Source organism: Lycium ferocissimum, chromosome 8 (assembly GCF_029784015.1).
Source record: "Lycium ferocissimum isolate CSIRO_LF1 chromosome 8, AGI_CSIRO_Lferr_CH_V1, whole genome shotgun sequence".
Taxonomy (NCBI): domain Eukaryota; kingdom Viridiplantae; phylum Streptophyta; class Magnoliopsida; order Solanales; family Solanaceae; genus Lycium; species Lycium ferocissimum.
Window position 1 is genome coordinate 7,253,265 of NC_081349.1, and position 15,820 is coordinate 7,269,084.

General features: G+C 37.4%; 1 pseudogene; it reads right to left on the bottom strand.

Moving 5' to 3' along the window:
* Nucleotides 1-14,289: 14,289 nt before the first annotated feature.
* On the bottom strand, nucleotides 14,290-15,066 carry LOC132065989 (putative late blight resistance protein homolog R1B-16; annotated as a pseudogene).
* Between the last annotated feature and the right edge of the window lie 754 nt (nucleotides 15,067-15,820).

Sequence of the window (15,820 nt, forward strand, 5' to 3'; positions counted from 1 at the left end):
TGCAACAACAATGGCTCTACTTCACACCAACATCAGATGTTGAATTTGAGCTTCTAACAACTTCATAGGAGCTTACAACAATAGAATACACACAGCGAACACCACAAACCATGGATAGTTCACCGACAGAGACACCTCGGGCGGAGCAAACTTGCCATCTCCGTCGGTTCAACTTTACTCTTTTGGGGGAACAATTTCATTTTTCTTTTGTTTTGTCTTTAGATGTAGGCTATTTGTTTTATGTTGGACAGCTTGGATAATGTAATAAAAAAGTCATTGGGTCCCAATAATGACCTTATTTAAAAAAAAAAAAAAAAAAAAAAAAGATACCCAAAAACTCTGTCTTATTCTCCAAGTTTTGTGGCGTTACTAGTATGAATTCTTACTTAGGAAAGGTAATGAAAGAGATTGAGATCAGAGAACTTACCCTAAAGAGAAATCTAACCAAAACCTCTTCAAATCGCCTCCAAGATGCTAAGGAAATCTAATTTAAGGAATGGGAGGAAATAAGGGTTTCCAAAGGCATTTAAATTAGAAAACTGCCCGTCAGCCACTTTTGCGGAGCACCACCGCTATGGCGGCCAAATTTTCCAAAAGTCACGTCGAAACTCAAACTGATGCCTAGGGAACTGTGCCACATGTCCTCGCGGGTCAAAATGGTACTAATAAGGCTTGAGGATGGGTCAAAGAGGGAAAAATGGTCAAAAATGCAATAACGACCGAACTGGTCATTACAACTTAAATTCCCAATCCTCATCATTTATAGACTCAGGTTTCTTAGAAGAAAACGCAGGTAAATGCATTTTCTTGACAAAAAGAAGATCTTTCATCTTTCTTTTTTAAATATGGTAATTACGTCCATTTAAACAAATCATCTTGCTCATATTTACTTCCATCATTCAAATAGACAATAAACTCAACCAAACTCCACCACAAGCTATTTGTTGGGAAGAAACACGCAAATGCCAAATTGCACGACAAGGTAACAACCGAAAATACGCAAGTCAAAACTTTCCATACTATTTGGACACGAGGAGAAAACCTAATTCAAGCACAAATGGAAATCCTGACAGCAACTATACCAATAATAAAATAGTAAAGCAAGCAAAATAAATCAAATGCAAGAACACCAAATTTACGCGGAAAAAACCCCTCAAAGGTGAAGAGGAAACAACCACGGGTCCAAAGCTCCACTATATCAAATGAGAGAATTACAACGTATTCTTCAAATGGCTACAACATCAAATCCAAACACGGAGCAACAATAACAACAAGAACAGCTATCAAACAAGAGAAGATTGGAAGCAAATCACCCAAAAAAAGCAACTATTGTTCACTGACAAAAATCTGGAGTGACGGGGCTCCAAATCCACCTCTGTCAGTACCAAATCAAAGATTAATAGGAAGGAACATGCTGTCCAAAAAAAAGCTCAATCAGACAAGGAACGAAGTGGGAATCAATAGAACAAGTTGGCAGCACAAGCTGATTTTTAAGCAGAAAAATCTGCACATTCTCTCTATTTCTGAGTTGCTCACTCTCAATGTTTCTTATCCCCAAATCAGACGTAATAGGTCTTTTAATGTATGAGCTAAATATATAAATGGGCTGGACCAAGTTGGGTATTTATTTATCCACATAGGAAGGGAAAATCCCAAAACCCAACAATTCTCCCCCTCCCGACTATGTGGAGGAGACCGCCATCCCGACGATCATGCAACACTCTTCAAACTTCCCTCTTGACAAAGCTTCATCATGGCCGAACCATTATCATCAGTGTGAATCTTCTCAAGTTCAAGCAACTTAGAATCCTACACATCTCTAATCCAATGGTATCTCACATCAATATGTTTCGACCTACCATGGAATGTAGAGTTCTTGCCAAGATGAATAGCACTTTGACTGTCGCAATAAAGCACATACCTCACTCGAGCAAAGCCAAGTTCCTCCATAAATCTCTTAATATTCTTTGTTACTGGAGATCACGTAAAAACAAGTACCATGACTTCTAGACAAAACACAGATCCAAAATCTCAAACAAGAGAATCAATACTTTAAAAATTAACTTTAATCATCATATACTATTAAAAGTGGGAAGCCACAAAGCCTAACGTTAAAATATGAAAATACCCATCAAAGATTATTGATTGGCCAGGTTATCCTTCATTAAAGAAAAATGAAAATAAAATATATTTTTATGACCTTCTACTAAACGTCTAACCAGATGCAAATTCATGAAATAGTAAGGGCCCTTTTAACTTTCCAATTAAAAGCATACGTTACAATCTTTTCACATGCTTTTCCTTCCATAAAATGCACATTAAAATGTGACTTCACTTGTACATTTTCTTAATTATTTTGTCTTCTTTGTCAAAGCTCTTATCCATTATCTAAATCCTTAATTTTTCCCACATAACACAATGCTTTTTTGCTCTTCTAATTTGGCGTAACACAGTGGCAGGAGATAATTAGTTCATCTTTGAAATTAATATTCTAAAATATCAATTGTCTTGAGCAAGATACTTTATTCATAGATATACTTTGTCAAAGCTCTTGTCCATTATTATAGTTTTTTTCCGTGCTTCTTGAAGTTTTTTTTCTTTTCTCCACAACAGATAAGAAACAATTCTAAAGAGCTTTAGTTGGACCAAGTGCCTTCTCAACGTACTTAGTTATGACAAAGAGTACGTATACTTCATTTATGTGGACCGCTGTCGTAGCTAACTCTGCTTATTCTTCATGTTGCATCTTATATTCTTATTTTGTCCTGTTTATTATGTTTATTTTTAAATTTGATAATCTAAAGCTAAATATCACTATGCTTACTTTTTAACATCAAAAACATTTATGCTAGATTTCTTTATCAACTGAAGCCCACCATTTTAGATGTTAGTGTCACTATCTTATTTGATGACTTCTCTTAATTTTGATAAAATTGTCCAGTTTTTCCCGCATTGACAAAAAGGGAATGGCTAAGAGAATGAAGCATTTACCTATGACGTATAATGTGATAATTATGTCAAGACAATAAAAAAATCTCTTTTTGGGTAAAATTAATTTCGACCTTCAATAAACATATACTTCTAGAGACTATTTTGTAGCATAATTTTATGGCTTTCAATTTAAAAGAAACTAAATTAATCCATAGGCTCAAAAAATGTGGAAACATGATCATCACCCTGTTTGATATTATTTTCTCACTTTTGGTTCATAATTAGTTTAGGATTGATCGTGGAATACATCCATCATTCATTGATAACATAACTCTTACCTTAATAATTATTAAGTATCTGAGTGTATCTCTATCACAATTAGCTACCATTTTGCAGATATAGATTATGAAATGGACAATGATCTACCAACCTATGGAAATTATGTATTGATTGAATTTCTATATGACTTCTATAAAATATTAATTTAATTCGATAACGACTTCTTGATATGTATGCATCTAGAAAACGGAGAACACTAGAGTTTTTCTAAAGATAAGGCAAAAACTTCTAGATGTCATGAAGTATTTACAACCATAACTGACTTTGCTCATACTCATACCCGAATTCAAATTGTGGTTGCAAGACAATTCTCAAGATGAATATTTGATATATCACAAGAATTCATAATTTGAAGTTGTTCAAACATTACTTTAGTTGTTGCATTAAATTTTTTGATAAAAATATATAAGTAAAACAACACATAATGGTAAACCTAATTTGAATTGTAACTAAGTGACAGAGGTGATACCAACACAATTATACGTGTACAACTACAAACTGTAATGGTGATCGAAGTAGAAAAAGGTACTACTAAATTAAATTTCTTTTTCTACAAAATTCAACTTTCATGAACCTGAAAATGAAGGACATTCTTTCACACTCATTTGGAAACAACTTCCAACATGTTTTTACTTTGGAATGACAATAAAATATCGAATAGGCTCACGATTCATTAGTTTGAGCTTCTATTTTTCTGTTAAATTTCGTGTAACTCACCATATAGATATTCCAATATAGAACGTTTATACTGATTGGCATGGAATACACGTTCAACACACGCGCCAAATGGTAGTTTATCAAAAGCATCACGGAGTAGAAATAAAGCAGAAAAAACTTTAAGAAGATTCCATCGACAACACAAGCTGATTCTCTTCATTTTAATTTATTAAAAACATTAGTTATCTAATCTCATTTTCAAAATAGCTTTGATTTCTGAATCATTTAATTCACTCCAATTTTCAAAAAGCTGAGCAGAGAGCTTTGAAGAACTTTGAACCTGTAATGACCCATTTGGCCGTTATTGTGTTTTTGACCCATTTTCCCTCATTGACCCTTACTCAAGCCTCGTTAGCATAATTTGTGCAGCAGAGATAGGAGACAAGGTTCCCGAGGTTATCAGGCGAGTCTTAGAGTGATTTGGGGAAATTAAAGCCTTTAAGTGAAAAACCTTTGACCAATAGTTGACTTGTTAAACGGACATTTTTTGAAATTTTGTTGATTCCATGAGGTCCTGAGGGTCAATTGTGACTTGGTGGGATGTTTGGTTCAATTCCCGAGGCATACAAGAGCATTTTGTACCCTTGGTTGGAAACTTGGTTTTGGCCGTTTGGGGATTGACCAAGTCAAGGTGACCTCCATGGGAAATTCTGAGGCCACAGTTGAGTTTGTAGCTTGTTTTTACATGTGTCTACATGTTCAGTTTGTACCTGAGAGTTCTCAGGTGGATGTCAGGATTTAGGGTGGAACTTGGTTAGATTTTTCTGGGTTTATGATGTCCCACTCTAGCGGGCGAGTTTTCGCCTCTGCGGGTCTGCCCATATAGGACTTGGCCAGCATACATGAAAAGTTGAGTCATTAATGAGGTCCACCAAGGCAGGAGCGAGTAAGCGGAATCCTGTGCACTAGAGCGAGGATCGGTGAAACAGATTCCCCTTTTATTCCCAATTCGAACCACTCTTCATTCATTCACTAAATTGAAACCCTAATGCATTTTAGAGGTGATTTACAGATGTTGGGAGTGATTTCTTCATTGGGTGAGTTCCCTTTTATTTCTTTGTGGTTATCTTGTTTATTTAGAAAAGAATCTATGGTAGTTTTAATGTGTTAAATGGGGAAGATGGGTTTACCAGCTCTTTTGTGAAATTTTTAAGTCTTAAGCTATGAACATGGGTTTAATTGGTGAATCTTGCTTAATATGATCATAGAACCTTGTGAATGACTAGACTCTAAGCTTGAATCTCCATTTTAATGAATTAAATTATGGAAAGTTAGGGTTTCATCCCAATTTGGGGTTTTTTGATCTAATGGGGAAATTGATGATTTCTTGAGTCTATTTAGCATTTGGGGAATAGTATTAAACTTCTATAATGTTGGGTTACCAATTTTAATCTCAAAATTTCTATGTTGTCCTTGTGGGCCTGATTTTTCTCTTTCAACGGGGTGTTTTCGATTCGATTAGTACTATAGCTTTATGGATATCATTAGTATCCATTTATTACATAGAATGCATTGTTGAATAGACTTTGATATCTCAGAAGCTCTTCGGAAGGACAAGGCTAAAGTTGGGTAGTTCGTGGCATCCGCTCGGCATCGAGGTAGGTTACGGTTTACCTTTCGGTTAGAATCCAATAGTGAAGCATATGTAGGAGTTTGTTATTGAGGGGAAAAGCATGTTAGACCTTCGGGTATGGAGTTGTGACGGATTTTAATTAAGTTGGTTTTGTCAGCTGTTGTGTAGGCTTGTCGCCATATTTGTCACGTTGGGCTGGTCGCCTTATTTCCTATGATTGGGCTTGTCGCCATTCTTGCTATGTTATGGTGTGTTGCACTCATATCTCTCTTTGATGTTCCACTTATAATCGTAAAAAGTAAGGATAATGATAAAAGATTGAATTGTGATGTGTACTTATGATTAGACGCAAATGAGATCCTGATTATGATATATTGTTGAAAGTGATATAAAGCATGGCATACATACTCATTCCATATAATACATTGATGTGAACATGTGACTTGGTACTGATGATGATAAGTGAGAAAAGTGGAACATCCGAGGTTTTTGCGGGATTATGAAAAGATAAGGAAAGAAATGAAATGTGAACTCATGAATCCGATGTGCGGTCCGGATGCGAGTTATAACAACCCATTTGGTCGCTGTAGGCTTTTCGATACTTTTGACCCTTCCCCGAGCTTGTTTAGCTCACCTTTGACCCCAGGGGACTGTTGCCATGCTTCCCTAGGTGTTTGGATATGATTTGGGCGAAAATTTTGGCAAATTTGGGCTTAAAGAGAAAAATAGTTGACTCAAAGTTAACTTTCGGGTAAATAGACCTTTTTCGGGAATCCGTCAATTTAGAGAGGTCCAAAGAGTCTTTTAAAACGTGTGTGTATATTTGGTTCGGTTCCCAATGCGATCGGCTACATTTTGGGACTTGGGGCTGGGAAGTTTGTTTTGAGGTATTGAGAGTTGACTCGGTCAACGAGACCTCCGTTGAAAATTTTGAGGTCATGAGCCCGTTCTTAATGTGTTTTTATGTGTGTCTGCATATATGGTATGTAAGCAGATGGCCTCAGGTTATAGTCGGGATTTTGGCTTGGGTTGTAATACTTGGGGATTTCTGGTGTCTGGTGCCCGCTGTGGCTACACCAGGACCACAATGGTGGCACCGCTATAGCGGTGGCCATGCCGAAAAAGCGGACTAGTTCTTTCTATGGTTAACCACTGCAGCGGTCTGAGGGGGCGTAAAAGCGGTACCACCGTAGCGGCATAGTTGTCGCAGGAGCGGGTATCGTCCAGTTAATTTCATTAAATGAGTGTTAAAAATCCTAAGTCCCTCATTCATTATTATTCCAAAAATTGAGTTATTGGGAGCATTTCAAGGCGATTCTTGGGGGGGGGGATCCTTGTGGAAAGTCCCTTCACTTTCCTTTCCATTCCATGATTATTTTATCACCTTAGGAATCCATTATGATGCTAGTTTTTTAAGAGTTTGATGATTAAAAGAGGATTCAATTGGTTCATCATGTTAGGCTATTAAATCTTGATTTGTTGATTGGGTTAGCTTTATTAAGCATGGAATTGATGATTAGAATCTATTATTGCATGACTCCTTCCTAATTAGTGGCTAATTTATGGGATTGGGAGTTAGGGTTCATGCCCAAATTTGGGTGTTTTGCCTAGAATCCGAATTTAAGTATTTTGTTAGTCCTTCTAGCTTATTATTGATAGGAATTGATCACCTAGAGCATTAATTTCATGTTGAGGCCTATAGATTCCTAATTTCGTCCTTCTAGTTCATGGAACCCATTTCAGAGACTTTGTTGTTCGGCTCTCCAGGTAGGTTAAGGTTTACCTTATAGTGAGACTTCGATTAGCGAAGCGTATGTTTAGATGATATTGTCAGAGAATGTATGTAAACCTTCGGGTATGAAGTTGGGTTGGATATTGTCTTAGGTTGGGCCTTGTTGTATGATTTGGGGGCTAGCCACCCCATTTTGTTGATCTACTTATCTTGTTCTATTTAATTATTAGCTCATTGCCACGTTGAGACATTGGGAAATTATGACTAGTGTTATATTATAACTATGATATTGCGGTACTTTACTTGATTCGGTATTGAGATGAAATTGTGATTCTAATGTGGCTTATTGTGTAGCCTTATTGTTGATACTACTTGTGTACCCCGGGTGGTACTGTTTAGATTGAATTGATACATTGATATTACATTACATTGTATTCATACTCATTTCCATTATTCATTGATATTTTATGGTTTGGTACTGATGATGGAAGTGAGAGAGTCTAGCCTCCGAGGTCTTTGTCGGAGAGCATAAAAAGGAGATGAGTGTACATTGCCCGGGGTTTCTTGTCGGGAACGATTGAGTGTCCAATCGCTGAGGTCTTTGCCGGGATAGTGAGAGTGATACATGGACTTTGTGGGTCCCCCATGGGTCATGATAGCGGAGACATGGAGTTATTCCATCCTGGACATATTGTACAAAGTTGCATATGCATTGCATTCATCATACATAAATTATTGCATTGCATTGTACTTTCTGGTTTATGGTAATCTGTTGTGATACTATCGTGATATAGTGATTCAGATTGATTACACTGAGACTTGGCACCTTTGGGTTTAGATGCTATAATATAGGTGATGATCTGTACTATCCTTACGAATTCGTGTTGACTTGTATTTGTTGGTTTATGTGTTTATCTTGCTTTGTTATCTTTATATACGTCAGCTAGTCTTAGTTGGCCTATGATACCTACCAGTACTTGTTGTTTGTACTGACCTGCACTTGCTGCATTCTTTTATGAATGCAGAGTTCCGGGTGGGATCGACCTCTACTCCTCGTGGCTGATAGTAGACGAGGATTGTTGTTTCGAGTCTTACAGAGTGAGCACTAGGACGTTCGCCGCCTTGAAGACTCTTCTTTTATTATGTCTTTATTTCCGTTCTGAGACATGACTTTTGAGACATTTAATGTATTACTATTATTCAGACTCGTAGCATTTAGTTAGATGCTCTTGTATAACCAGACCAGATACTGGGGTGTAATTCATTATTTTCGCATTTTCTTATATTATTATCATAAGACTTACGTTATTCTATCTTCTTCCACTTATTTAATTATTTATTCATATTTTTATGATTGTTGGGATAAGGGTTCGCTTACCGAGGTTGAAAAGGTAGGTGCCCGCGCGACTTTATAAAACTGGGTCGTGACATGAGTGGAGGACATGGACGTCATGGGTCTCCTGCGGGTCATCACTGTCGAGACGTCGATATTCCGTCCGGGGAATGTGTGTACAGGTTCGAGGTATTGGCCAGTGCATTGCATTGCATATTATTACATTTCATCCACAACATCATATGGCACTTTTATTATTGATTCTTGATGTTGGCTGATGGATTATTCTTGTAGTAAAGATCTATTATCTGACTTGACAGAATTGTGGTTTAGTGACTCTGCCTAGGCTTATGACTTGAATAGTTGAGTTTCTTTGTAACTTCTGGCTAGTGCAATTCCTTTATTATTGTGATGATCTGACTTGCGAGTATGCTTGATTTCTTAACTGCCTACTTATTGGTCTCATTGTTCATATATCTGAACTATTTGTTGTCGTCCTATGATACCTATCAGTACATAGTGTTTGTACTGATACTACCTTGTTGTACTCTTTTATGAGTGCAGAGTTTGCTACAGGTTACACTGTTAACACCTTGCGAGTGATCATCCCGAAGCCCTTAGTTTGAGTTTCTAGGGTGAGCTGTGATCCCGATCTGCTACCCGGAAAACTCTTCTATCATGATATTTGTCCCTTGTTTTGAGACAGTATTATTCATACATTGATGTATTTCCATTATTCAGACTTATGTACTTATTTAGTAGCTATTGTACTGTGACTTGACCAGACCCTTGGGTAGTTGTTTGTATTTTCGCACTTATATATTTATATGATTTGAGACTGCTTTAGTACTTGAAATTTCTTTCACATGTTTATATTTGAAAGTTGAATAAGAGAGAGGTTCGACCACCAAGGGGGATTGTGTGGGTGCCCGCTCGACCCATGAGTTGGGCCGTGACAACCTTTCCATCAAACATTTGTCTCTTATGAACCAATAAGAGAGTCTGCAGTCCATTTTTGAAGGAAAATTAACAAGAAATAACAAATAAGGGAGAATGCCAGCTTTGTTTTCAACATCCTAATTCCTAACAATATCAAAAGATGACTTAAAATTCAAAACCCTTTACCATCATCCATGCAAATGTGATTCCCTCTAAAGTACAGCAAAGAAATATTGAAACTCCTCAAGTATTTCAAACATTTGATATATTTTGGAACATAATCCAAGGTAGGGCTAATGAAAAAAATGAGTCCAATGACCAATAGGCAATTTTAACAGCCCTAGTCTTGTATCGGGGCACTTTTAAACTGCAGTATTCTTCGCTAAATTATGAGCTAGAAAAGGAAACTGACCCATAACCTTAGCACTCAGATTCAGTGACAGAACAAATGCTTTTTTTGTTTTTTGTTTTTTTTGTTTGGTTTTTGGTATTAGAGCACGTAACCAAGACATGTATAATACTAACAAATCTGGGGTAAGAAGGGTGGAAATGTACTCAGATGAACATGGAATATACCATATAAGAGTCAAGGAGATGATCTTGTGGCCTGATCTTGAGGTTGTATTGTAACTCTGAACGTATAATTTTCCATATCATCATGTCGAGTTGTTTGAATTTCTTGGGTAGAATTGGCAGCTGACCGGCTGCACCAGTTTACTTCAATGCTTTCTAGAGATACAACATCCTCAAAATGAAAAAGGATTTCCTCAAGCCGCTTATGTCAGGCCCCAACTCCGGAAGCGTGCGAGCACCTATCATTTTTCCACCTCGGTAGGCGAACCCATCCCTTAACCAACACCCAAACAAATAAATGAAATCAAGTTCCAACAATAATATAAATAAGTCTGACATAAATGTAATAATAAGTGCGGAATAATACATGGCCAATGAATTTGGTCTAAGTCATACAAGAGCTACTACATAGATGAAGTTTGAATACATAGTCTCATAGATAAATACTATCTCAAGGATAGAAATAAGACAAGTAATGAAAGAGTAGCTATCTGGGCTGCTGATTCTCCAAGTGCTCACCCTGGATACTAGTGAATCAGGCCTTGGGATCAGTCACCAGGGGTGGAAGTCTCTCCAACAGCGTATTCTGCACTCATAAAAAGAGTACAACAAGGTAGCATCAGTACAAAACACGGTACTGAGTTAGTATCATAGGCCAACAATAGTTAGATCACGCATGAGAGCAAGGAAATGGAATGATAATTATGCTCACAGACAGATACAAGTCAATTTATCCAAGTAGAACAAACCATTACGAAACGATGGGTCAAATATTTCATGAATCCAAACATAACCCAATACTCACCCAAAAACTCAAATATCACCGAAGATCAATATCAATCCAAATGGCAATAAGAATATATAATATGTATGCAAATGGAATGCAATGCAATGATACAAACATGCTCCGAGGGGGACGATGTCCATCTCTCGACAGTAATGACCCATGGGGGACCGCTAAGTCCACGTACCGTCATTCCATATCACACAGCCTAGAATGACTCCTCCATCCAATATCATTGCTAACCACTCCGTATCACACAACATAGAGATGGCTACACAAATACAGTAATGTCGCATGAATCATACTTACCTCCGTCATCACAATTTCCAATAGCAAGATCAAGACAGATATGTTATGGATATGAGAAAGTATGTCATGCAATGAGATTATCATAAATAACATATGGATTCTAGTCAATTCATATAGGGACTGCCATCATAGTACGAGCATAGCATGAATTCGTTCCTTCCAACCAGTCTCCCATAATACATAGAAACCATCAATTCTCATAAGAATAGCCAAGCATAAACATAGGGATTCTACAGGCCATGAGCTCGAACACACAAATCACATAATAGTACTAATCCTAAGAATTCCATCCCAAATTTTATGCCCGAAGGTTCACATGATGTCTCCAACAATTTCCTAGTACTACATATGAGTCGCTAACCGGAGTCTAACAAAAAAGGTAAGTCATAACCTACCTGGAGTGCCGAACAGGAATCCCAAACAAATCACGCGAGCGCCTTTCCCTTCTTTAATGCCTCCAAATACTCAAGGTCTATATATAACGTAATCTAGATTAGAAATCATGAATAATAATACCCAAATAGCTAGGCTTTTAATTCGGTCAACTTAAGCCTATGCATTTAGGAAAATGGGCCCATAAGGGAAAAACGGGAAATTCGAAAATGAAACATGCAATTAAAGTCTATGTGAACAAAACCCACCAATCAATTTCTAAACAACTCAATATTAAGCTAAATTTGTATTTAAAGAGAGACCCCCAATTTTGGGTATGAACCCTAACTCTCAATATCATAAATTGGTTACTAATAGTGAAGGAATCATGTTTATATAGCTATTACCCTTCAATTCCATACTAATATAAGCTTATTCCATCAACAAATCAAGGTTTGGTAATAAAAAAGTTCATTCAAGAAAGAGACCCCAAGAACACTCTTTGATCCTTATGTTATTGGAAGACTTTAGCACGAATTAGGGAGTTTCTAAGGTGGATTATGAATCATAAATGAAGAATAGGGTTAGATGAACTTACCCCAATGAAGAATTGCCTCAGAATCTCTTGTTTTGCTCTCAAAATAACTCTAGAATCAAGAGTAATGAATGAGGAGTGATAAGGTTTGAAAAAGGAATTAAGGCATTTATGTCCCCCTCTTCCGCTACAACGGTCTGCAGTCCGCTACAGTAGAACCGTCGCCGCGGTGACATGACTTCTAGGGCGGTCACTCACAATTATTCTGCACCGCTATAGCGGCAGGGCCATTGACATGGTGATACCGTTGCCGCGGTCCTGGTGCCGCCATGGCAGTACACTAGACACCAGATTTTTACACAACTCCACAAATCTCAACCTGAAATTCGACTATCACCCGAGGCCCCACATATACAAAACAAACATGCAAACACACATAAAAACGCTCTACAAACTCACCCATGGCCTAGGATTTCCCAACAGGGTCTCGTTCACCAAGTCAACCCCCAATACCCCAAAACCAACTTTTTAACCCAAATCCCAAAACGCACTCTAATGCATTGGGAAACGAACCGAACATACCCGCTGGTCACAAATTATCATCCGGACCTCTCGAAATAGACGTATTTCCAAAAAAAGTCCGTCTACCCAAAATTCAACTTTGGGTCAAACATTTTTTGCTTTCAGGCTTATTATCACAAAACCCAAGCTAATATTCACCCAATGATCTCAGAATTAGCACCACCCATCCCCACAAGTCTAATATAAGCTAATAAAACTCAAAAAAGTTCAACAAGGTTAAAAGTACCGTAACGGCAAAACAGGTCGTTACGGCTTACATTTTGTTAAAAGCAAACGTTCAAGCTTAGAAAAAGCCTCGTCAGCAACTGACTACTGTGAAATGTTTAGGTTATCCAATTTTAAGTACTTGAGTTCAGGGAAGTCCAAATCCTTCACTTCCCACAGATTACCTTCAAATGCTCTGAAAAGTAACTTTAGATTCTCCAAGTTAGGAAAATTCTCCTATGGTCAAAATTTGGCTCCACGATAGAAGAAATTTTGACAAAGTCAATTCCCTTAGTTTTGAGGGGAAATTGAATTCATGAGGATGTTTAGCTGGGAAACTATTGGAAAGGAGCTTCGGTGATTCATGATGTTTTAGAAAGTCTAGTCTTGGGTAAAAAACACAGTTTCCTCTCAGTTTGCTTGAATAACTCGATGATCCCTGAAATATGCATCTCAGCTTTCTCAAATTTGGCTTACTTCTCAATATCTTCTTCATCATAAGAGAGACGTGGAGTGGAAAAGGTCTCCAAACTATCTAGTTGTGAGTCAGCAAGTGACTCAGTACATATGTCATCCTGTAAACTGAATGAAGCATGGATATTTACATGTAAATGCTTCAATTTAAACATCTTCAAAGTGAATGAGGTAACTTCTCTCCGCGCAATTCTTTAACAATGAAAGTTTCACGATTCCAAAGATCAACTATTCTTTGAAGGAATTGAATCTACAGCAGTTCGAGTAGCGAAGTACGTCATATGAATTAGAGCTCTTATTTCACTCGGAAAAGTATCGACAATGTTGATGGATTCCAAATCCATCACTTTAACAATTTTGAAGCTATGAAAGATGAAGGATATATCACATGCTATTGTAGGGTAAGAATCATCACTATTGGCATTGAAAAATAAAGAACGAACACTTGAGCCAGATGGCAGCCACTGAGAAAACTCATCCTGTTTATAATAAATGGACAAGAAGTATTCCCTGGGCTTTTTAGCATAAAGAATAGAATCCCCACATTGGTCTCTGTTTTTTAAAAAAATACATGAAAGTGAGAATACAAATGAAGATTATCATAATTAAAGCAGTATACTTCTTTGTACCTATGGATACTATGCAGGAAATTATCTTGTTTGGCCTTTTCCAGATAGAATTGATGCAATAGATCATGAATGTGGCATGTTTAAAATTTCCCATGGATCTCTTCTTCATATCCGTTACCAAATTTCTTCAAATAAGAACCTTGGGCAACATCTTCCAGTCCCATTCCCTGCAACATCTTCCAGTCCCATTCCCTTACGGTTTTCAACAATTCCTTCTTCTAACCACACCTTCAACAATATTGAAATAGGAATATCCTTACCCTTCAAAAATACTCCAAATAGAGAAAACACGGTTTTAGATGGTGTGGTTAATTCTCGTAACTGAATCCAATTATAAGCATGCTCTCTTCTGAGCCAACAAAGTTATGGGAACCTAGACTTTCCTATACTTCTTTCCACGATTCTGCTCACTTGTTTTTCTCTTTGAGAACACCAGCTACTAAAACAATAAGAGAGGTAACCCTTCACAACTATTTGCTATTTGTCATCCCACATCTCCAAGTTCGGGTGGGCAGCCCTACTCATGAAACAACTCTTCTTGTAATAACTTTCAACTCTTATCATTTGTGAGTAAACACAGTTGATGGGGCTCGCTTTTACATTTAGTATAATGGTCAACCTCGTGTAGCCTGATTGTCAGACTAATTCGACTCCTATTTTGAGAGCCTTGAAAGCACATGTGCAAATAGCCCCATGTTGTTGTGTCCCACACATCATCAATTAGAATTAAGAACCCCTTGTTCAACAAAACATGACGCAGCTCAGTAGCTAACTGATTATCTCCTTTAATGGTGCGATCAGTACGCTCAATGACATTCAAAATAGTAAGCAACAACTCTCTCCATGAATATACTTGAGTCACATGACACGTACTATGAACATCAAAGTGAGAGCAAACTATGGGGATCATTGTAAATCTTCTTTGCAAGAGTGGTTTTGCCATTTCCAAGTTTACCAAATTTCGAGATAACATCTAGTTGATGCGATCCTCCAAGTAGGTGCCGCTTTATTTTGTCCATCACATCTTGAAAACCCACCATTTCTTCATTTTCTCCTTTTGCAACTGATAATGATGAGACGAGATTAGTGGAACCTTATGCAACTATGTCCATATCAATCTTCTTTCTTTTGATGTTCTCATTAACAGCTTTATTGACAAGCTTAATATTCTCAACAACTTCAGATATCAAATGAGCTTTGTACCACAGTGGGTAAGAACCGACCAAGAAAGAGTCTACGATATACTCGGCCTTGTTAGCATTTTAGTACCCTTTGGTTATAAGACACAAACTTCATCATGCTCATCATAGGTCTCTGCCAAATAATTAGAAGAAAATGTTAGACACAATAATCCCTCCTTGACCGACACAATCTGAGGCTTCAGTTCTATCACAATATTGACCTTAGAATGTACCAACTCTTCCAATTTTCCCAATAAACATTGGAGAATCCTAATCCATTGGTTATTGGAAAGATAAGGCGTGTCTTGCTTGGAACTTTAGAACAAATAGTTTTGACCTCTGCCTCAACAAAATTAAGCACTTGTCTGACATCAGAGAGATATAATAGGTGACATCAAGCATGAGTATCACCACTGACAGAGAAGAAAATGACCAACTTTTCCCCATAGGCGACATCTCGAACACGTTGCATGAGGTCGTTGAGTTCTCCGCTAATATTACACAGTTGTACAATATCAGCAAGAGACTTCAATTTCTCTTGGACTACTGGGATTTGATTCCTCACAAAAGAGATCACCTCACCCCTCGAATGTAGATGACTCGGCATGTCAAA